Source organism: Leptonychotes weddellii, chromosome 12, assembly GCF_054177405.1.
Source record: "Leptonychotes weddellii isolate Sample4059 chromosome 12, ASM5417740v2, whole genome shotgun sequence".
In the NCBI taxonomy this organism is placed as follows: Eukaryota; Metazoa; Chordata; class Mammalia; order Carnivora; family Phocidae; genus Leptonychotes; species Leptonychotes weddellii.
The window spans coordinates 43281614-43304986 of record NC_138380.1 but is presented as its reverse complement, the minus strand read 5'-3'; the positions used below and the strand labels follow the sequence as shown (position 1 = coordinate 43304986).

General features: G+C 42.4%; 1 protein-coding gene across 2 annotated transcripts in view; it reads right to left on the bottom strand.

Annotated features, from left to right (window-relative positions):
* JAZF1 (JAZF zinc finger 1) overlaps window positions 1-23373 on the bottom strand; it is a 315518-nt gene that overhangs the window by 291052 nt on the left and 1093 nt on the right. The window lies entirely within an intron of this gene.

Below are 23373 nucleotides of genomic sequence, written 5' to 3'. Positions count from 1 at the left end.
AAAAAAAAAATAAAGACAAGTAATATGCCAAAGAAGAGTCCAGAAAGAAAGTTACCTACTTTTTTTTTTTTAAAGATTTTATTTATTTATTTGACAGAGAGAGACACAGCGAGAGAGGGAACACAAGCAGGGGGAGTGGGAGAGGGAGAAGCAGGCTTCCTGCTGAGCAGGGAACCCGATGCAGGGCTCGATCCCAGGACCCTGGGATCACGACCTGAGCCGAAGGCAGACGCTTAACGACTGAGCCACCCAGGCGCCCCGAAAGTTACCTACTCTTATCATCTTCATTTCATAAAAGAAACAAAGGTTAGTGCCCACTCTCACCAAAGGACATCATCTCAGAATAGAGAATGCAAATGACACATTTATCTTGAAGAGACAGTGTCTCTGTATTTTTTTTTTTTTCTCATTTTGCTGCAGACCAGTGGAAATAGGTGTCATGAGCTGGCACAGGTCTGCACACTTGGGTGACATTACTACGGAGCTCAGGATGGGCTTTCCCTCTCCTCAGAGGCAAATAAGCTTTCTCAAGTTTCAGTGTGAAAAGAGATCAGGAGGCGCCTGGGTAGGGTCGCAAAGGAGGCTGGTGTGGCCGTTAAGGGCACACGCTTCTCTTGCCACAGGCCCCCTGCCATGGCCTGGTGTGTGAGGTATACTCATAAGCTATTTTAAATCACACTGCATAGATTCGATATAAGGGGGCACTAAAAAGCTCGTGTACAAAGAATTTGTACTAGAAGTAAAAAATGTTTAAGTTGTAAGGTTAATGGAAAAAGCATGATATAAATTACACATGATTTTTTTTAAAGATTTTATTTGACAGAGAGAGAGACACAGCGAGAGACGGAACACAAGCAGGGAGAGTGGGAGAGGGAGAAGCAGGCCTCCCGCTGAGCAGGGAGCCCGATGCGGGGCTCGACCCCGGGACCCTGGGATCATGACCTGAGCTGAAGGCAGACGCTTAATGACTGAGCCACCCAGGTGCCCCTAAATTACACATAATAATTTAACGAATCGTGTAAACAAATAAAGACTGAAAGGAAATACTTCCAAATGTTAACAGCCAGAGCCCCGGGAGCGGACATTATGAATGTGCTTTTTCTGTATCTTCTAAATTTTCTATAATTTATGTTCATATTTTTCTGTATCTTCCCCATTTTCTACAATACTTTTAAAACGTGAGGATGAAATATTTGTTTTACAAGTTTGAGGGTCAAAACTTAATTTTTTAGAAACCCTGCATTTTGAAATTGTTATAAATTTGCCACAATTCAGTAAAGGTTTCACAATAGTACTCGTTACCAGTAAAAAACAAAGAATTGCGGCTCACATTGACATATACTTACTAATTATTTTACTTTCTGTTTTAGAATATCTATCACATTATCATTTAACTCACTGATTTCCCAAAACAAACCAGCAGGTTCATGTCTTTATGAAGTTTCATTCTGACATGAAGTAGGAGTTTCAATTTGACTTATTTCATCACGTAGAGGTGAAATCTAGCCAGATCTGTTGATTAATCAGATGTTCTCTTCCATTTACACACAAAAAGGCTACAGGTCAGCTAATGATAAATAGGCTCAAAGGAAATGAATTAGCTTTGATGAATTCACAACAGAGTTGTCAAACCTCTTCTGTGTAGGATTTTCCCCACCCTTGACCACATCTCTCCAACAATTTTACTAAGATTCATCTAGATACCTAAAATTCTATATTTAAGATAAAGTCCCAAAAGTAGAAACCCCCAAATGGCTTGCTTTACTACTCATGAAACCTTGAGTCTAGTTCCTGGTATAAGCTGACCCTCTGACCCACTGATAACCCATCCACTGGTTACCCACTATACTAACCACCTGTTAGCACCCTTTTCTCTCCCAAGTGTCACTGCTAACTCTTATTAAATGCTTACTCTATGCAAGACATTGTATTAGTTTCTTCTACCTCCAACTGACTCAGAGAGGGGGGAAAAAATCAAAGGCCACGTAAGTAAAATAAACCTTGATTTAGTCTTCCTTTATAAAAGAGAGAGATAAAAATAAGTTCTACTCGGGAAATAGAAGAATGACAAGAGTAATGTGGCAAGTTAATGAAGAACAATAGTTGGGGGAGCAATGACTGGAGAAGGAGTTACAGATATGGGAAAAGGATTTGAAAGGTCAAAGGTGTGAACAGGGGAGACCTTAAGAAAAATGACACTGAGGAAGCACAAAAAAGATACACAGATAAACAAATACAGATACACAAAGATGACTCAAATAAAAAGTTCTTCAGTACTATTATGACAATGTTTTTTAAACCTGGGTAAATCTGTGTTGCGTTTTCACAACCAAAGGCACATAGCAGGAGAGGTAGTTCTGGGCAGAATTTTTAAAATTTGTATCACATAAAGGTTTGTTGGGCTATGGCTAATTTCCAACTTCCAGAGGCCAATTTCCAGGTTATGACAATTTTCCCTTTGATTCAGAAGCAAAGACAGAGAAAAAAGCTTGGGCAGAGAACCGCCTGGGATTGTCTCCAACCAAATGACACAGCCTGGGATTGCCCAGCCAGCAGTCCCGCCCCCACTCCCCAGTGTAACAAAAGAGAAGGAAAACCAACCTACTGCACAAGCCTTAGCTCCCCTTCTCCACTTCCCTCTCCCACGTTCCCCGAGTCCCACATAGCACTAGTCCCTGGAAGCCAACTGCAGCCTGCTCTTCCCACACCCGTGCCTTTGCACACACACAGTCTGCCCTTCACCTTCAGACCTCCCTCTTCCTTCTAGACCTTGTTCAAAGGTCACCCTTAAGTTTGGCCTTCTTCCAGTGACCACCCTCACCTGTGCTCCATCCCCTTCCACTCACCTCCACTGTAGCCCTGTGAGCAGTGTGGGGCCACCAGTATCCCCCAAAGAGACCTTGGTATGCTCATCTTTGAGCATAGTTCCCAAAACAGTATTGGCCAGGGAATGGCCTCTTAGAAAATGTTTGCTGGAAAAAAAAAAAAAAATTTGTTCTGTAAATGAATTAAGCCTAGACTAAAAGCATCATTTTTACACTAAAAAAAAAACAAAAAAAGTAACAAGTTTTTTAAAGTTTCTCTTCCTAAACTCTACATTCAGATCATGATCTAAAAAAGATAGAAAAAAGAAAGAAAGAAATGATTTAATTTTTCTGTTGGAGAAATTTTCATTATTAATATCCAGATTGTAGCTTTTTTTCAATCATAATAAAAGGCAAGGGCGGAAGGAAGGAAGGAAGGAAGGAAGGAAGATTGGTCAATTCTAGATGAAGATACCAGGAGATTCTAAGGCAAACCTGGGCCATCATAATCTCCATGCTGTCCCTGTCTTTACCCGCCAAAGCCACACTGAACAAATCGATTGCCTCTTCTGACAGGTCTCCTCATATGTGGAGCTCTTCACCAAGCTAAGCATTATGACCATATACTCTTCCTCATTCAAGGCTTCCAGAGCCTTCATTTTTTGACAGCCCTTCTCTAGAGACCTATTTCACTAAATGTGACAACCAGAATTGATGTGGTCTAGCAATGACCATGGTGGGGTGACCACTCACCATAGCCAGGATGTGATACCTCTATTAAGTCGGCTTTTGGAGGTCTGCAACAATGTGGGCTCAAGCTGAATTTTTGAGGAAGTGAAAGCCCAGAACTGTTGTTGCACAGCATAGATCCTCTCCTCCCCCCACCCCCACACTCACCTTACCTTATATTTCCCCTGGAATAATCAATGTGAGAATCCAGAAGAAATCCCCATCAAAAGTCTACTATGAAAAATCCAAGGAGAACATTGGGAAATGCTGAGAATTCTGAGCATCTGGTCCTTTCATAATGGGATAAAGGAAGTCTATGAATGACAGCCCCTAACACAGGGTTCCAAGGTTTGGCGGACTGTTGTCCTGCTTAACTTCCCTCCACTCAGGAGGATATCTGGCTAGTATAAGGGAGAATCTGCAAAGCACAGATGAGTTTTTGCTATAATCCCACAATGAGAGCTGTCTAACAATAGAATGGACCAGAATGGACCTGATAATTAATGTGCCCTTAATCATCACAATGTTTAGGGGCGCCTGGCTGGCTCAGTCAGAGGAGCATGTGACTCTTGATCTTAGGGGTTCAAGTTTGAGCCCCATGTTGTGTGTAGAGATTACTTAAAAATAAAATCTTAAAAAACATCATCACAATGTTTAAGCACAGCAGTGGGCCATTTGTCAGGATTCTTACAGAAGAAATCCTGTGGGGGGTTGCTGGATGAGTTTGAGACCTCCAATGACCCTTCCAGTACTTAAAATTCGATTAATTATAGAGCCTCTTTAAGATCTTTGAGCAAACTTAACTCATTTCCAATATTCTGGTGCCCTGGAGTAAGTGCAGGACTCAAACATTCACTCAACAATCAACCAACTACCCAAACCACATTTACTAAGTATCTCCCAGATGCCTGTCGTTGTCTATACAGGTGAAAATGAATCCTGTTCACTATCCTATCCAATTGCATCCTTTACTATTCTGCTTGTACCTTATTAATTTATCACTGAGCCACTTTAGGATGTTGATGACAATATTAAACCATTATTTAGGACATGCCATTCCCACCTATCATTTATTAATTATGGTACTTAATAATTTCCCAACTTCAAAATTTCTGTAACTCCAATGACTACAAATATATTCAGTTTCTTACTAAGGTAAAGCCTACATACTGAAATAAAAAATTGTGTTCCTATGATAGAAAAGAATGGCCTTTTCTCCCCAAAGGAAATTATACTCAAAATAGACAAAACATACTAGGGAGAACAAGAGCCAAAACATGAAAAAAAGAAAGAGCTTAGAAGCAGATACAGTAATCTATTTGCAACTGCTATCTGCTCTTGTTCAAGAAAACTAAAAATAAAATTGGCCTGTGGTTTACTAAATTTGGTTGCAAGTGCTTTTCCCACCAAACCACTCAGCAATCACATCAATCACTAATAAAAATGACTGGGAGGGGGACAGAAAAGAGGCTATAGTAAAAATACACTGCATATTTCTGGAATGGATGATGAAACAGAATCACTTCTTGTTTCAACTATTTTAGCACCTTCTCATTTTACTCAATTTCAGGCCCATTAAAGGGACCGGGCAGTTGGGCAGAATAACAGGAGAACTCATTTTGAGAGAAGATTAAAACCCGCCCCAGTAATAAACTGTCTTCAGTTACTGTACACATCAGTCAAACCAAATAATTCACTGTGGGTTTAACTCATTCTGTAGGACTCCAGAATAATGTATCACTCTTCTGAGAGAGGTGCAAGTCCATTAATTACCAAAATAAGCTGCCAGAGTCATACGGTCTTCATTCTTCCTCTATACAGTGTGTTTTAGTTTTGAGGCAAGAGGAGAAATTCAGATGGGAAATGAGCAATTTGGGAACCTCTTACGGTTCTTTGGCCTGGAGTAAGTAATCCTTTCTTCCTCTTTCAGAGTCAATCAGCAAAAGTTCTGAACACAGAAAGCAGGGCTTGGTCCCTCATGGCCACGCAGCAAGGAGAACCTCTAGCCAAATCCCGAATTATCACACTAAGAAATGACCCGGGCAGAGTAGACCAAGAGAAACAACCACATCCAGGTTGTGATCGCCTCAAATGTATTGTGTGCATGTGTGCTTGTGTGTGTGTAACCACAGAACTATAAACACAAGCACCACTTTTGGAGGTTGTTCTACATGGGCCCTAGAGCCCAGCTACCTGGGTTCAAATTCTCATCCTGCCACTTATTGGGTAGAAGACCTTGTGCACAGTAACTTTTGCGATGCCTCAGCTTTTCTCTGGGACCAGTCAAGATACCTACCCCATACGGTGGCTGGGAGGTTACACAGGCTAACACAGGTAACATCCAAAGTACAGTACCTAATACATACAGATGTACCCTTGATAGACACAGTATTCATTCAACCCAAATTGTCACTTGCTCTAGCACACTGGCGTTCTGTGGCTGCCAAGAGCTATGCAACCATATGCTTAAATACCAAATCGCCTAAATTGTTCAGCCACGGCCATTACTCCTTCACCAAGTACTGCTTGTGAAAGGTTCTCTTGGCCCTGTTTCCTTTTTCAGGCATCAAGCGTCTGTTTTCCTCCAAATCTGCAAGTCACTGGGTCAAGGCTGTCAAGGCCCCTTTTCACACAGAGCAATCAGTCAAAGACTGAGAACGCTCTGTGCGGTGGTGGTGCTGGTCGCCTGGCCAATTTCACGGGGAGTCACTTCGTGGCTTTGGCAGAGTCTGCCACTGTCTGCTGGAATAAATCTGGAGCCATAATATGATTTGTCTATTTTGACTTGTGTACATTTTCTGAGTACAAGAGACTATTGATAAGGCATCTAAGTAAGAGGAAAAAATGTTTGTTGATTCTCCTGACAGCACAAAATGTTCATTCAGTGAAGGGAGGGAGGCCATTTGCTCATTATAATTATGGATTAAGGCTATATCTTCTATAGCCGTGGTTCCCAAATGCTAAAACACAAATTGCTGGGTCCCACCCCCATAGTTTCTGCTCTAGTAGGTCTGGCGTAAGGGGATTCGGTGCTGAAAATTCGCAATTCTAGTACAGTCCCAGTAGACACTGATACTGCTGGTCTGGGGATCACACTTTGAGAACCACTGCATCATAGGTAGGAGTACCTCCCTAGCTGTAAGAAAGTTAAGTTCAGATCCCAGGCCAAGGCACACTACCAAGCAAAGAAGGAGTTATCATTCTCATCAGGTATTTGTTGAATGAATGCACAAGTGAACAAGCACGTGAGGAAGTCCTCCTCCATCAAGACATTTCCCGCATTTGTTTATATCAAAGCTACTGAACACGATATACAAATCAAGATGGCCTTCAATATCTTTCAACCAACCACAGTGGATTTTTTTTTTTAAAGATTTTTTTATTTATTCATTTGAGACACAGAGATACAGAGAGAGAGCATGAGCAGGGAGAGAAGCAGAGGGAGAGGGAGAAGCAGACTCCCCGCTGAGCAGGGAGCCCGATGCAGGGCTCGATCCCAGGACCCTAGGATCATGACCTGAGCCGAAAGCAGACGCTTAACCATCTGAGCCACCCAGGCGCCCCCAACCACAGTGGATTTTAAACAGGAAAAAAAGATTATAGCACACACACAAATCCTGTGATGATCTGCTAAATGTACCCCAACATCCATACTCTCCTTCCTCTTAACAATCGAAACTCCAGAGCTGTCACTGGGCAAATGGTTGTCCGTTTGCAAACTACGTTTCTCCACCTCCCTGCAGCGAGTGTACCCAATGATGACAAGTCCCTCTCTCCCTAGGCTGAAGAGTAGACAAGGCGAGAGGAGGCCAGCCTCAACCTAGACTCTAGGACCATACTCTAAAGCAAAGGTGGGCAAACTTCTGTAAAGGGTCAGACAGCACATTTTCTGGCTTTGCGGGCCATATGGTCTCTGTCGCAACTATTCAACTCTGCCATTGTAGCACAAACGCAACCACAAACAAGATGAAAATAAATGAGTATGGCTGTGTTCCAATAAAACTTTATTTATGGACATAAAATTTGAGTTGCATATAATTTTCACATGTTAGAAAACGTTTTTTCCAACCATTTAAAAATGCAAAAACCATTCTTAGTATGTGAGCCACACAAAAACAGAGTACAGGCCAAATTTGGCCCATGGGCCATAATTTACCAACCATGCCCTAGAGGATGATGGAGCAACAGCAGAGAAGGAAGCTATCCTCAAAGAGCCTCATGGAGTAGAGGTATTATCCACCCAAACCACAGTCTACTTCTGTTAACAACACAGAAAGAAGCTTCTACCCCCTTTGAGCAATGGCATTTCAGGGTCCCTGTTAAGAAAGCTTAGCGTGTAACTCTAAACCACGCAGCTTCATATATAAAATCACATTTTGGTGTGAGATAGTCTGAGATATTAGGACTGCTGAAAATGAACAAAAAGTTAAAGAAATGGAAGAGTCCTTTTTTTTGAAATCCCTGATGTAAGCTTCAATTCCGTGTTTCTTGCTAACCTTCTAAGGCGGCAGAATGAACAGGGGTCAACATGGATCTTGATGGCTGCAAAAGAGACTGCCTGATGTCTACTCTCTCATTACTTCATAACTGAACCCTGGACAATGGATCCTGCAGAAGGATCACACTTCTTAGCCTCCCCAAGCTTAGATGGGAGTGGGAACCCTGGGCCTAGGAGAAAGGCCACAATGAACATGTGTGCACGTGTGTGCGCGTGCATGCACACACACACACACACATTTCCTAACACTGCCCAGGCCTCTCCCCAAAACCATAGCTCATGAGGGACCAAGAGGAGGTAAATAGGCAAACAAGCCTCTCCCTCCCCATCCAGGTCAATAGGCTACCTCCCACTGTTGGCCAGTGTAATGTAGGCATAGCATAGGGCTTCCCAGAAAGCCCTTTTGGCCTTCCTCTAAGCCTGGAAATCAGGGAGCCTTAACTAAGAGCTCTGGGACCATGAGGTAAAGACGAAGAGAATGGTAGGAATCTCAGTTGGCATGAACATCCTGGGTCACTGCAGAAGAGCAACAAGCTAAATCCAGAATTCTTTTACCTAAGCTACTGTGGTCAGGTGGCCCCAAATTAGACCCTATTTGCACAACTAAATAAAGATAAGAGCCACATCAGTACAGTGCACAACTCCGAGACAGAGAATTCTCAGCTCTAAAGGAGCAACAATCACAGGATCAAGATGATGTCTTGTAGGGGATTCTGAAAGCCGGTTTTGCTTGCAGGTCCCCTCACCATTGGTTTACTCCGATCCTATTATACCTCCCAGTTGGTCCTCTGTACATGCGGCCCTACCACTGATTGCAGCTCAGCATTCAGTCTGACGTGGACTCGGAGTCAGGCCTAGTGACGTCGAGCATTCAAAGAGATGTCAGGGAACCTGGTTCCTCATTTTGGCTCTCCACTAATGGCTGACAGCCAGTCAGTTGGTCAGAGCATCTCAGTGTACCAACCTGGGCTCTGGGCCCAGGAAACAACAGTGCATTGACTGAGTCTCTGCTTCAGGGAGCTCACATCCTGATGGGGGAGACAGAGAATAGATGAACAAATACATAAGTAATAGGATTCCAATAGAGGCCATGCCTAGGTAGAGTATAATTGGGTAACGTGCTAGCATGAGGAGGGAGCGCAGGCTGCTCGGTTGGCTGAGGTAGAGGGGAAGCCTCTGAGCGGATGATACCTGAAAGATAAGGAGCCCATCAAGGGTGGCGGGCAGGGGTGGGGGTGGTGAGCCTTGGGAGCCCATGTCACCCGTCCCAATGTATACAGAGCCTGTTATCCTGGATACTGCATGCAAACTAGAGTCTAGTGGGCCAGACTTCACTCCTAAGGCCTAAACAGTTTTTATAATTTTTACCCAATTTTTAGCCCTGATATTCCTCATCCATAAAAACATACATAATTATACTGGGGATTTAAAAGTTCTTTTCCCTTAGACTGTGATCTTTTAAAAGCAGCTACTTCAGTTTTGTTCATAAGAGCAAAAAGAACTTAACAGAGATGGATGATACTGCCCCCAAGGTGGTGAAAACTGGGGTGGGGCAGTGGAATCCCTTTCTCTCTTTATACACAAAGCACAGGTATGTATACAGCCCAAAACCTCCCAGTACATCTGTAGTATGAAAATTTCCATGGGTGGAGGACGGATAGGAAACAATGTCTACAACAGTTCCTGGGGAGGGGCTTAATGAATAAGGGGTTGAGAAACACTGATTTACATAAATACCTCATCTAAAATGTAACAGAGACTGAACCCCCACTGTCATTCTCTACCCCCTCATTCTTTTTTTTTTTTTTTTTAAGATTTTATTTATTTACTCGACACAGAGACAGAGAGAGAGCACAAGTAGGCAGAGCAGCAGGCAGAGGGAGCAGCAGGCAGAGGGAGCAGCAGGCTCCTCGCGGAGCAGAAACCGATGCGGGGCTCGATCCCAGGACGCTGAGATCATGACCTGAGCCGAAGGCAGTCGCTTAACTGACTGAGCCAGCCAGGTGCCCCCTATGCCCTCGTGCTGCTTTACTGTCCTTTCCAGCATACAGGACACGTTTTGTTGCTGCTGCTTATCTGGGTCCCCATCTAGAACGCAGGCTCCACGAGAGTCGAGGCTGTGTGCCCCGCTGTGTGTGCAGCACGTGGGGCAGCGCAGGTACACTGGCTGAGCGAGAGGAGGCTGTTGGCTTACGTGTCCTCAAAGGCTCCTCCTGCTGTCAAGTTCCGTGATTCTAAGATGCCCTTCATAGCACTGTCAGCCACAAAGCATCATTTTCGATCCATCCCAGGAGGCCATTCCTTGCATACCAAAAGCATCTCATGAGAAGGTGGCCTCCTTTATGGCCACCCCCCAGGACCAGCTGTGTTTTAGGAAGTCTTTCGTGTATTTATCAAAGCAGCTCCACGGTCAGAAACTCCAGTGTAACAGAACCTCATGCTGCATCAGGTGGTGAGGAGCAGACTACAGGATTTCGGAAATTATCAACAAGATACGGACCTTTCTGACTCACACTCGGCTTCTGTCAAGAGGGAGGTAGTATCGCTTCTTGGCCTTTTGGCTAAGATCAAGTGAAGAGGGAGGTACTGAGCTGTTTAGGAGTCTTCCTTGGAGAAGAGAAATTCTTGAGCTGTCTGTATGCGGCAAGAGGCATGAACCACAGCATCTTTAGACCTAAAGGGAACCTCAGAAAGCATCCATTCCCACTGTCGTGTAGCTCTAGATCTCAAAGCCCAAGTTTGAACTCTGGTTGCTTTCAGTGAGTGACAGAGGGCAATTATCTAACTACGCGGTAGCTCATCTCTTCCATCTGTGAACTGGGAATAGTAATGGGTGTGCCCTATAGGTGAATTAATTTGTGTGAAGGACTCAGAACCATAGTAACGCCTAGTACACTAGGCACTCAACGTATATTAGCCACTGTCACTGTAACTGGCATTTTGGTTTTCACTTCTTTTAAACTTGAAAAATCTTTTAATCTAAGAAAAGAACACCCCAAGTCTCTGTATGAAGGGGATTAAAACTACTATGTAGTTCTATAGAAATCCTAGAGCCCCAAGAAGCGCTCCTGGAAAACCAGTGATTAAGCTCCATACAAATATTTTACTCCCCAAGAAATGGAGACTCAAGGTTGATGTCAAAGTCACACTAGAACTCCAATCTCAACTACTGACCCCTCTTGTGCCATGTTCCCAGGTGCTCCTCATTATCAAGGAAGTACAGAACGTGTGTGCTAATGGGGCTTTACCGCTGTCATAGGAATGAGGGGTCATGGGTGACATGCAGAAACAGAATGCAGAAAGCAGTGCGCTTGACCTTCACAGAGAATCGTGATGTTCACCATGGCCCGTGTACAAAGCAGAAAGTCCTGTGAAATCCCTAACAGAGGGTAATACTTCCAGAGAACCCACCGCTTTTCCCAATAGCCTTGGCTAGCGACTAGCCAGAATCAGAAGCAGTCTATAGCTATCCTTTATTCCTAAGGACCCCACCATTCCCAGGGCAGTATGGTGAAGGCTTTGGAGTTAAGCAGGCCTGGCTGTGTAATCTAGACAGTTACTTACCCTCCTTAAGGTTCAGTGTCTTGACCTACAACTACAGATAACAATAGCACCTCCCTCACGGCCTTCTTGAGAGAGTCAAATGAGAGAATACATTCAATTGTGTTTCACAGTCCTTAGGTGGACTCAGTAGTCCTATAGTTGGAGCTCAATATATTGTAAATCCTATTATTATTATAACCACCCACTCTTTCCCCATTTGACTACTAGAATATATATTAGCTAATCAATAAAAGCAAAATTCTCAAAAACAAACTTACTTGTCCATCCAGGGTGGGAACCTGTCAGCTGTCCACCCAAATCAGGCCCGCCCATACTCCACGGTAAAAAATTCTCATTAGGCCTCACTGGGGGCTACATGTGGCAGGGCCTCTGCAGCTACAAGTGGCCAAGCAATTAGGTTCTCACCGATGCAACAGGGTGGAATGACAGGTTACCCCTGAAGGCCTTGGCCACAGCACATTACATGTGCAATCCTCCACATTCTTTACCTTTCTCCCAAAATGAATACAAAGTTTCATCCTCAGGGAAGGACCCTAGGGAACGCAGCTTGTACCATATAGAAGAAGAGTAGACTTTGGGAGAACAGACATTAGATGGAATGACATGGAGCTGAGTAGCCTGCCTCACTACCCTGGATCCTTATGGGAAAGAGAAATTTCCTGGACCTTTCATCTATGTAATGTTGGGCCTGTTTGTTATGATAGCTGAGTCTTTTATCCTGGTATATCCACTCCTTGGGAGAAATGACTGAGCTGAAAATTTATAATACTTTTGAACAAGCTGATGATAAAAATCACAGACACAATCTGAGAGCCAACTCACGGGTTAGGACAGGAGTTAGACCATGAGAACAAAATATTTTTTATATGCCCTTTAAGTCTTGTAGATACACCATGAAGATCAGCCTGCATACTGTTTTCAACTCCTCTGATACAACAAAGGCATAGCTTCCTTGAGTGTGTAGAAAGTGTCTGATTAAAGGCAAAGCATGGAACTAACTCAAAGATTTTAAATTCCTATGGCTTCAAAAGTCTGTATTTCCAGGCAAAATGTGGAAGTGGGGAAAAAAAATGACTAACTCTGTTTTTAGGAATAATCTAATCTGGTCCTTGGAGCTGAAGGCTTCATGGTAGAGGATACTTGTCTGGATACAATTCAGTGGATATCAGTTTACGTTCCTACATCATAAACTTAGTGCTATTGCATAATGGGGACACAGAGATGAAACACAGAGCCATGAATCATGCCTTTTGGAGGCTCCCAATCTAGTGAGGAGACACAGACATACTGAAAGAACAATAACAGAACATTGTCTGTAGTACCTGTTACACCACATAATAATAAAGCATTATAGCATCAGCTCATTATTTATTAAATGTTTCACATGTGCCAGACACACTAGGGCTCAGCACTTACTGAACCCTCGTAACAGCCCTATATCGTGGACATCACATTTCTCATTTTGTAAATAAGAAAATTATACTTTAGTAAGTTGCCCAAAGTCACAGAGCAGCCCACCCAGAACCTGGGGTGTGTGATCCCAGTGACCACTCCCTCAGCCACCAGAAGGTGTGATGTAGAATGGAGGGAAAGGAGGTTTCGGACTGGCAGGTCAGCCCTGTCCCATCCTCTGGGATGCTGGCTCAGAACTGGGGGAAGAGAAGGGTCATAAGATTCTGCCCATAAGGCAGTGCCAAAGCTTCTCTGAAGCTCTCTGTGCTGGAAAAGGGCATCATAGTTAGGGTACCCAACCTTCTCAGCCTTGTCAACAGGTCAGGAACTTAGAAGACAGGCACATGAAGCTACCCAAATTAAAGTGTTTGGATTCTTTCTTTCTTTCCTTTTTTTTTTTTTTTTTTAGAGACAGAGGGAGAGGGACAGAGAGAATCTTAAGCAGGCTTCACGCACAGCACAGAGCCCCACACAAGGCTCAATCTCATGGTCCTGAGATCATCACCTGAACCGAAACCAAGAGTTGGACACTTAACCAACTGAGCCACCCAGGCACCCTGAAGTCTTTGAATTCTTTTTTTTTTTTTTTTAAGATTTTATTTATTTATTTGAGCCAGAGAGAATGAGAGAGAGAGAGAGAGCACATGAGAGGGGGGAGGGTGAGAGGGAGAAGCAGGCCCCCTGCCGAGCAGGGAGCCCGATGCGGGACTCGATCCAGGGACTCCAGGATCATGACCTGAGCCGAAGGCAGTCGCTTAACCAACTGAGCCACCCAGGAGCCCGAAGTCTTTGAATTCTTACATAACCTCAGAATGGAAAAGGTTCATCCCTAACCAGAGAAGGCGATTCCCCTCTTTTCTGTGACTAAGGAGAAATAATTTTAACTGCTTTTGCTTTTTTTTTTTAATTTCTTTTTAAAAAATTTTTTTAAGTAGGCTCCACACCCAATGTGGGGCTTGAACTTACAACCCTGAGATTAAGAGTCACATGCTCTATCAACTGAGCCAGCCAGGTGCCCCTACTTCTACTTTAAGTCTTAATTTCCCTGTGTGAAACACTTCTTCATTCCTTATTGGGGAGTCCCAATGTATGCCTCCCACATTCTCTAGGAAGGTGTAGGGACAGCAATCTCATGTTTACACAGTATTATAATCATTTTAGGGGAAATTTATATTTCTGTATTAAATTTCAAATCCTTTTGGACTTTTTCTATTAAACAGTATCTGTGATAATGGCTTACTGTCTGCTCACATCTCTCCCCCTCCCTTGCTCTATCAATTCTGTGCTTGGCCACATGACTTGATGTGGCTAAAGGAACGTTACGGCCATGACATGAATAGAGGCCTTTAAATGAGCTTCCATGGTGTGGTGCAGCATTTGTGCTCCCGTGGTCTGCCAGGAGAAAAGCATGCCCCTAGTAGCTGTTGGCCCTTCAGCCTGGTCCCAAAATGAACACATGTCCACTGACTTGTGCCAGCCTGCATAGGATCAGTTGACCGGCAGCCTGAAGCAGAGCCGCCCAGCTGAATCACCCTGCAGACCAGTGAGCATAGGAGTAATTGCTTACTGTTGAGAGCCAGTGAGTTTTGGGCTATATTACTGTGGCAGTAGCTGACTAATGGCATCATCATTTTATATCAACTGGAAAGGCTAAATTACAGGTACAAATCTATGTATTTCTGGGTAAAGCATACTGTGTGATTATTCCCTTGGACTGCACAGGCATCCTGTCACCCAAAACACGCCATTTCTCAATTACTTGAAAAAAGATTCTGGCAGGTTAGAATGTAGAGAACAGGGGCGCCTGGGTGGCTCAGTCGGTTAAGTGTCTGCCTTCAGCTCAGGTCATGATCTCAGGGTCCTGGGATGGAGCCCCGTGTCTGGTTCCCTGCTCGGCGGGGAGCCCGCTTCTCCCTCTTCCTCTGCCCTCCCCTCTGCTCATGCTCTCTCTCTCTCAAATAAATAAATAAAATCTTAAAAAAAAAATGTAGAGAACAGGTTCACATACCCTCAATAAATACAAAAGCTCATTTTGACAGGGAAATGTTTATGCTAATGTCTCCCCATATGATACAGATGTGGAAGAGAAACCAGGATCTATTTTTCATGGAAGAGATACATAAAATACTAAAATTTCAGAATAAAAAGGGTACTGATGGTGAAATAGTATCTTTAGGCTCATGGTCCCTATAATCTCCCTCAGTAATTTTTCTATCCTTCTGTCAATATGTTTCAGGTTACTACTGCCAAGACCATTCTCTCCTCTCTTCTCCCCACAGCCTACCCCCGCCCCCGGTTCTGCCAATACTCCCATCACTAAAGTCTAGCAAGATTTCAAGAAGCTCCTAAAAGAATTTTTTAAAGAAATCCATAGGTCACAGGTTAGGACAGGTACCAAACATTATTGTTTAATGCATCATGATTATTGATAATCCTTGTTTTACTCCACTCCAAAATAAAACAGCAAACACTACATGAGTTACGTTAGTCAAATGAATGACTTTAGTCAAAAATTTTTATTTCACTATAGATTTTGAAATTTTTTTTTAAAGATTTTATTTATTTATCTGACAGAGAGAGAGACAGAGCGAGAGAGGGAACACAAGCAGGGGGAGTAGGAGAGGGAGAAGCAGGCTTCCCGCGGAGCAGGGAGCCCGATGCAGGGCTCGACCCCAGGATCCTGGGATCATGACCTGAACAGAAGGCAGACGCTTAATGACTGAGCCACCCAGGTGCCCCTAGATCTTGAAATATTAATGGGATTTTTAGGATTGAACAAAAAGTGAACTAGATTTGAGGAGATCTAGAGGCCAGTTAGTTTCCCAGATCTCTACGTGGCTTTGCAGGGGGTAATGGAGTCCTTGAGTGACTTGAATGTTACAGAAAGCATAGTGGAAACTATAACCATAATAAACCTGAACAACATTCCACATCATTGTTAAGGTTGGAATTAATTTTTTTTAAGATTTTTTAAAATTTTATTTTAAGTACGATCTACTCCCCAATGTGCGGCTCAAACTCATGATCCCAAGATCAAGAGCTGCATGTTCCACAGACTGAGGCAGCCAAGCGCCCCGTGGCTGGAATTATTTTAACTCTATTTGGTGACACTGGCTGACACACAGGGCTCCATTGGAGGTCCTGACGATGGCTCCCATCCTATCCTCAACCACTTCCCCCTTTCTCCATCTTCTCCCACCACACCAGCCTCTTTGCTGCTCCTCAAACATACCAGACACTCCTGCTCTGACCCTTTGTCCTTGCTGGTCCTCCTGCCTGGAACACTCGTCCCCCTTGAGACCCGAATGGCTCCTTCATGTCCCTACTTCGTTCAGGTCCCTTCCGAGATGGCTTCCTCTCAGAGGCCATTCCAGACCTCTCAAACAGGCCTCCCAACCTCTGTCTTCTCGTCACAGCCTTATGACTTGGAAGTTATCTTATGGATTTGTGTTTTTTTCTTGCTGCTCCCATGAGCACGGACTGTGTGTGGTTCACTACAATACCCCAGCTCCTGGAGAGTGTCCGCATAGCTCGCGCTCAATAAATACTTACTAAATATATAAACGGGAGTTTTAGAAGTCGCTGCATGAAAAAAAAAAAAAGGGAAAAAGAAAGCATTTACTTATTAAATTAGATTGTTGGACAAAAATCTTTCAATGCATAGAATCCATGGGGAGGGAGAAAAAATAACTAAAGGGACCCTCAACGATAGAGTTGGAAACCATTTTCTTATTCAACTACAAAGAAGTCACATAAGCCTGGACCAGCTGGTTAACTATATCAGATCTTAGTGCACTCTTTAAGGGGGAAAACCACTGGCAGTATATTCTGTAGGACTGAAAATTATTTCAGTCATTGTCAAATACCATTCAGAAACAAAGAAGTTAAATATTCTCTGCCATCAGTACACAACTCAACTATTGCCACTCGACCTTCTAAAACAAGGCCTATCCTGGAACTTCCCAGAGAAGCTTCCAGCATTTCAGTATGTGACATTTCAAGGACTGTTATTAAAGAGATGCACAGCCACTTAGCCAGGAGAGCATGGCATTTGGTTAGATTCCTATAGTCATGTTCTTGGACTGCTTCATAAAAGCCCCACAAATCCTCTCGAATGACTCACAATAAACCTTTACAAACAATACATACAAAATCATCTCCTGTTTTTCCATTGCTTGGTGCAACATGAAAAAACTATGTTTTCTGTTTATATAGTTTAATAAACCTCTCTAGACTCTTAAAATGCCTTTTCTCCCAAACAGAAAATTGTATTTATCAAATATGGAAGTCATTTTTCTAATCACATGATCTAACATCTCAAAAACTTAAATCTGGATAAACAATCCTAAATTAAGGCTGGTATATTTCGAAACAGCAAGAATTTGTGTGTGGAATGTTTTAACAGCTCATGGATTCCTATGACCGCTCAGTATGACTTACACAAATACGAACCAAAACTCTACCAGGGAAATCAAATTTCATCAAATATCTCCCAGTAAAAATGCTTAACAAAAAACAGAAATGTGTAATGTCAGTTTGATTCTTCTTCTTCCATCATATTATGGAAACATAACGAAGAGAGAAGAATCTGCAGAATATGGCACCAGCAGCAGCATCATGGACACAAGAAGATGGTACGATAATATTAGCATTAATATTTACAGGATGCTTCCTTAGCTGCCAGGCCCTTCCTATGCATGTTTTTATTTAATCCTCATAACAACACTCTGAGATAAACACCATCTTCATCCGACAGAAGTTGAGGTCCAGATGAGTTAAATAACCTTGGCCAAGGTCACATAGCCAGCAGGGTTCAGGGCCATACCGCTACTCACTCCACAGGAAAGCCTCCCACACAGCTTCCTCCAGAAGGCAAGGAAGGGGGCTCGCTGGAGAGCTTCCTTTTTTTCAGAATTCACCAGAGTTCCAACAGCTAACATACCAAATAAATGCGTCTCACCACACCTTGAGATATATACCATTATTCCCATTTTAAAGATTTTTTTAAAAAAAATTAAGGCACAGAGAGGTTTTATATTTGACAGAAGGAACAAAGCCAGGATCCCAAGGGAGGTAAGCTGGCTCCCGTAACCACAGGCTGGACCACTGTTCTACTGTTGTTCTCTCGGCTCCTCTTGGCCAAGCACTCTTGCCCACTCATGACTTTAACTTCCTCGGCTTCTTCATCTACGGAATTAGCTAGTTGGACTAGATCACCTCTAAGTTTCCTCCTGGCTTTTCTGTGATACAGTGCTCAAATTCATCTGCTCGAAATCATCTTTTTGCCGTGATGAAAACTCGCAGGACAGAGTGAGTGGTCCTGCTTTTTTCCTCAGCGGGAGAAAATGCACCCAATAATGATCCTAATATACTTTCAGGATTAAGTTCATTTTTTAGAATTTTGTATAGTATAAAAGAAAAATTTGAAATCACAAAGTTTTCATTTTTTAAAAATTAGTTAACCATTTCCTGAAAAGAAATGGAAATTTAAAAACAAAACAAAATTATAAGCTACTATTCTTTCCATTACACCTTCTGTAGGTTGTATAGCTTTTTTGCTGGAAACAACGGTCTTCAACATTTACTGTGCATCTCAGCATCTATACATACTCCATTAAAACACACGCCTATCATCAGTATCTTATTAAATACAGTGATTAGCAGGAGTGGAATAGTTTTCCTGCACAGTGTTTTAAAACCATCTATACTGGTTGCAAACTAGTATAAGAAGAGAGATTTCACGTAAAAATCTTAGTTCCTAGCTTCTCTCTCCCAAATAAGGACAAGGATCTGCCAACTGCCTGCACTCCAACCTGACAACACTGGGCTGCAGGTGAGTGGAAGCTGCCTTCGTAAGCAAAGCCAGGGCTCCCTCTAGTTTGCCAGAGTGGTGAGGACCACTCCCAATTAGACTGAATTTGGTCACTTTGTTCATACACTGTGTCCTGCGGGCATCAAGTCTGAGAAGTTTAGAAGACAGGTTTCCCAGTTTGGGCATTTCTGCTCGAACCCCACACCTGAGATAGTGTCATGTCTTCAAAACTGTTCTACATTAAATGCTTGCCTCCAGTAAAACTAAAAATTACACTTATTGAACTGAAACCCAAAAAGGTCACACCCCTTTAAAAGTGTTATTCCTTTAAAAAAAGAAAATCCACAATCTTTGCAATGCTAGTTATTCCATTTGTGTAAACCAGCGGGTTCCCAACTCTGACAACAAATTAGAATCAACTTTGACAGGTGCTCAGACCCAGATCGCCCCACATCAATCACATCAGAAGCTCTGGGGGTGGAGCCAGGCAGCTATCCTTACTTTTTCCAGGTTCACCCATGTGATTCTGATGACACCTCATGTTGAAAACTGCTGTGCCATACAGGCACTTATAAATCAGTAAGACTGATTGCCGCAGGCCACAGATAAGAATTCTCATTACTTTACAATGTAATACATTAACACTTAAGGTGCCATTATTTTTCCAGGTTTTGACAAAGTATTATTTCTTTATTCTAACATCTGATGTGAAATGTCCATAAAACTTCCCTTAACCAAATTTCTTGTCTGGTGTTCCCATATTTCAAACAAATATTTTGGTGTGGGTCCCTGAAAGTGCTCAGTGCTGAAGTGAGGCCAACATACAAAAGGGAGTTTCCAGCTCAGGCAGAACATTGAGACCTATTAGTTTAAAGCAAACACTGTCAACCAATGAGTTGGTGCCAAACTCCAGATGTCTAGTATCAGAAATATCCTACCAAAAGATCTCCTCGGTAAAGATCTAAAATTGAAACTCTTTATAGATTGCTTGGGGCCTATGAAATAAATGCCCGCGAGATATCTGCTGAGCCCTGAAGAGGAATTGTAGTCTACAGTCCACCGGCCTGTCAGTTATCTCAATAAAGTGAGATTAGCTGGGGAAAGGAGAGGCCTAGAGAAGTTCATCTAGAATTTCTGAGGTGAAGGCTTTCTGTAATAGGTCCTCAGCTTACAAAGAAACTTCAATACCCCATTTCTTTCATTTTATGTTTGATACCTGAAGAAGCATGGGCATAATTTATGCTTATTTATGCTTATTACCATGCTGTTCAGTCTACTTAATGGTAAGTAAAGTACAAATATGTCTTTACAAATTTCCCTGCTTTTGCCATTACTTATATAATTACACTATGTACTGACAATCAGGCAGCTGGATTAGCATTCAAGAGACTTTCGCGGAATGATTAGGTAAGAAAAACGGTGCTTCAATTTAAGCCCAGATGTACTCCTGCACCAGCTGTTTAAGGCCTGGTGATGAATAGGACCTGAAAAGCGCTCTGTGAAGGACACCAGGGAAGCGTCCAGCAGGAAAGGCTCTACACATACCCAGGCGACTAGGATTTCAGCTCTTCATTCACAGTGCTTATAGCTGGGTCCCATTAGGTTATCATTGGTCCAAACAAATTTTTAAATTAATGCACATGAACATAATTCCAATACTTTAATTTGGAAACCTAAACTAAAAGAGAAGTTTGTGTGTATAGCGTTAGGTATTATGTTTGTCAGGAGTCTCCCACCCCCAGATAAGCTAAGTATCTGTGAGGGAGAGAAAACTAGTTAGCACCTTTAGACAATCCAGTAATTACAACCACTTTAGAACTGCCAGATTATTCGTTCCATTATTGTTACTGTGATGATGGGATGCTCATGGACCCTCCCAACCACCGTAAACATCTTCAGTAGTCTGGAAACATTTCTATTTTTTTTAATCTTATTTATTTGTTTGTTTGTTTTTTGAGAGAAAGTGCACATGAGCTAGGGGGGCGGGGGGAGGAGCAGAGGGAAAAGAGAGAGAATCCCAAGCAGCCTCCACACTCAGCTTAGCACAGAGCCTGACGCGGGCTCGATCTCATGACCACGAGATCATGACCTGAGCTGAAACCAAGAGTCGGACCCTTAAGTGACTGAGCCACCCAGGTACCCCTGGAAACATTTCTATTTCTACCAGAAGACAGGTTATCAAAGCATCTCCCCAACGATCCAAATTGCTGCCTTTGGAAGTCCAACCTTTCTTCTGCATGTGAGACACTCAGGTATATAAAAGCCTTTATTAAAATGTAAATATCTTGTACAGGGCCACAACACAGGCTGTACACAGCAGGTACTAAGGTATAGGAGGACACCTGAGAGCAAAGCCCACCCCTTACTCCCCTGAACATTCTTCTAGCTGTGCACTATAAGCTACATTATTTGCTCTGTATCTTCACCTATGTCTCGTGTTAAATGGGACAAATGCGGCTTTCTTAAGCAATACATAAAAAGCAATTAGTCTGTGCCTCACTAGTAGATGGTTAATAAACAGTAGCTATTGTTACTATTTTATACAAACAAGAAGACTGTCAGAACCGTCCAAGTTAGAAAAGCTAAAAGGTAGTTGGATTCAAGATTCAAAATCCTGCTAGTCCAAGCTTTCTCCTCCCCGCAAGCCCCCTGCCTCCTTTATACCAAACTGCCCCAGCAAAAAGGTCAGAGGAAGCAAGATACGCTCTTGTCCCAGCACTGTTTAAGTCCTAGAATGTTCTAGGCAACCACATATTGTAGGCAAGAAATCATTCAACTGAGCTTCATAATATCCTCAATGTGGAACAAGCCTCACCAAGTTCAATTCCCAAGTCTGAAAATAAAGACATGGATTTCTCTTTCAAATCTACTTCAAAAAACAAAGTCTTCCTCAAATTCCTTTAATATAAACTGCTTGGGCTAATTGCATAACTGGTATTTGTGTCTGCCATAAACATACATATAAACACATAAACATATTATTCTTCATATATGCACACTTCCCAAGAAGATTAGCTTCAAAGATGTTTTTCACCACCCAAAGTTACCTTTGAATTTACTCTTCTTACCGTCCAAAGCACTTCTCAATTTTTGTTTTCATTTCATTTCTGAAAACACTTCTTGAAGGAAGAGGCTAGGAAGATGACAAGGCCCATCCTCCAGGTAGGGGCTGTGTTTTGGTGGGAGGCAAAGTATACAAGTGGTTACCCTGAAGTATGGTGGGCAGGTACTACAGGACAAAGAGGGAAGGACCAATCATAATGATGCTATTTTCTGAGGTAGGAAAGGCTTTCTGCTCTGAAGGAAAATATTTCTGTTTTATAATCTTTTTTTTTTTTTTAAAGATTTTATTTATTTGACAGAGAGAGCAAGAGAGCACAAGCAGGGGGAACAGTAGAGGGAGAGGGAGAAGCAGACTCCCCACTAGACAGGGAGCCCGATGCGGGGCTCGATCCCAGAACCCTGGGATCATGACCTGAGCCGAAGGCAGACGCCCAACCATCTGAGCCACCCAGGCGCCCCACTATTTTATAATCTTACCAAAATAAACATTCTGGTTCATATTTCACTAGATAACGTATTTAACTCCAAACTGGAAGTACTTCTAGGACGGGATAATGTTTATTTCATAGGCTTGCAATGACGGTGAATTAAATATTGTATGAAAATTGGTTAATACAATCTCTGGCACACAGTGGGGACTCCCTAAGTGGTACCAAGAAATGGATCCGTGTTTTGTGAGGTCTGCAGCTTTAGACTCTTTATGGAAAAAAAAAAATTACAAATACAAAATGATTACAAAAATCATCATTTATTTAGATTAAGAAATCACAACAAAATACAAAAAAGGGAACATTACCAAAACATCACTAAATCAAAATCCAGAATAAGAAACCAGTATGTGAATTCACCACCTGATACACTGCTATAAATACTTCTTTTGGGCTTCATATTCTTTGATTACTTCTCATATGACAATGATTTATATTAATATCATTTTCTATAAGGCACAAACATAAATCAGTCTTTCCTCAAGTCTGGGTGATCAGTACTTATTTTTAATTCCTGATAATTCAGAAAAGTTACTTTCAGCCTCACAGCTCCTTATTGGTAAAGCCATATAAATTTTTAGGATCACTATCAAACTTATAAACACCTTTATTAATTTTCTCTCATATATGAGCCATAAGAATTCAGGGCATTTCAAGCTTTCTTGTGCATTGACGGACTTCAAATATTCTTTATGTTGATGACACTCATTAACCAGTTTGTTGTCAATACTTTTTGTTGTTGTTAATACATAAATGCGTGTGCCAAATGAGCAAGAAACTTAAACACAGAACTTCTATAAAAAACATAGTGCATTTGTCTACTGGGTATTTACCCCAAAGATACAAAAGTAGGGATCCGAAGGGGTACGTGCACCCCGATGTTTATAGCAGCAATGTCCACAATAGCCAAACTGTGGAAAGAGCCAAGATGTCCATCGACAGATGACTGGATAAAGAAGATGT